Source organism: Penaeus monodon, chromosome 7 (assembly GCF_015228065.2).
Source record: "Penaeus monodon isolate SGIC_2016 chromosome 7, NSTDA_Pmon_1, whole genome shotgun sequence".
NCBI classification, from domain to species: Eukaryota; Metazoa; Arthropoda; class Malacostraca; order Decapoda; family Penaeidae; genus Penaeus; species Penaeus monodon.
This window is the reverse complement of record NC_051392.1, coordinates 56,792,164-56,793,783: the sequence shown is the minus strand read 5'-3', so window position 1 is coordinate 56,793,783 and position 1,620 is coordinate 56,792,164.

Below are 1,620 nucleotides of genomic sequence, written 5' to 3'. Positions count from 1 at the left end.
GGGGCGCACCCCAAAGAGTATATTTCCCTTATCGACACCATGCAACAGCCCAAAATAAAAAATTAATATTTTCTTGTGTAATTGCGGTTTGTTGACAACAATGACGAGATGATAATAGTTGCTGAATATAGCGTACTCTCATATGTAAATCGCATATTCCATTGTATTTTATTAGAGTTTCTATTGCTGATAGGATTAAACAATTTGTGAATGCCATCATCGCAAACAATAAAGGCAATCGTTACTGTTCTCACTCAGTAGTAAAATGAAACGTTAGAACAGCGAGGCGGAGAGAGAGAAAAAAGTGGCTACGCGTTGAAATACTCCCGCCCACCATGTCAACAGGTGTTTTTAATTAATCTGTCCGTTTTCTGTGACCACGTGCATATTTCAATACGGTGGTGTGTATCAGAGCGCATGCGTACGATTCCGGTAAATACATCTTATTTCAAGAACGTACATTATACCAGGTCTATTTGTTTAATTATCGAACTTTTAGCTTCAGAATGTTTGTCTTTATTGCAGGGAATATCGCTTCTCATTGTCAAAGACCGCGATGTGAAAGAGGGCGTGAAATAAATATAGTGATAAATGAGAAATTAGGAGGAGAAAAAGGGAAATGGAAGGGAATAGGAAGGGGAAAAAGGAAGAGAAAAGGAAAAGGAGAAAATAAAAGGGCGATGCGAGTATAATGACTGGGACGGGAGAGGGGAAGGAGGAAACGGCAAGACGCAAAGGAAAAGGAGAGGTGGGGAAGGATAAAAAGTGAAGAGGGATATAAATAATGTGTGTGTGGGGAGGGGGCTTGTGTTTGTGAGGATAGGAGGTACCTATGCCCTTGTGTTTGTGTGGGTGACTGTAAGGTAACCCTGCCCTGTGTTTGTGGGAGGGTGTGGGCATACCCATGCCCCTTTGCTTTGTGTGGGTGGGGCGGTATCCATACCCTGTGTTTGTGTTAGGGTAGGGGTACCCGTGTCCCTGTGTATGTAATGTAATTAACGGTGTATAAATGTATGCATATATGAGTGCATGTATGAATGAGTTGATGAATCTGTGTACGCATGTGCGTAGGCATGTATATATCTCCGAATACACGTTTTTATAAATTAATAAGCAGATATCACATGGCACCGTCACGGCTGATCCATCACCAAAGAGCGTTCCTTGACGTTCCATTATGGTGTAGCGTCACCTCCCCGTCTCACACCGCATCGCTGCCATTTCCGTTGAAGTCTTGGAATTTCTCTCAAGAGCCTTGGGAGACTCCTATTCTAACCTTCCCAGGTCTTTTTTTCCATAGGGTCGAATGAAGTCTTCGTTCTAACCAACAAGAATCAATGTTTAACGCTCAAGTTAATATCTCTGCTGCATAAAACAAAATTGTCTTTTTTTTTTTTAAATATTGAGTGACAGCATGTACAAGTGTACGTTTATAAATAAAACCCACACAAACCAACACACACACACACAACACACAAAAACACAACCCACCACACAACACCCCACACACACACACACACACAAAAACAACATTTTAAAACAAAATATATACTATAAATAATATATCCTTAACATATATTGGTTTTGTACAAATACTATCTCTCTTCTCTCCTCTCCTCT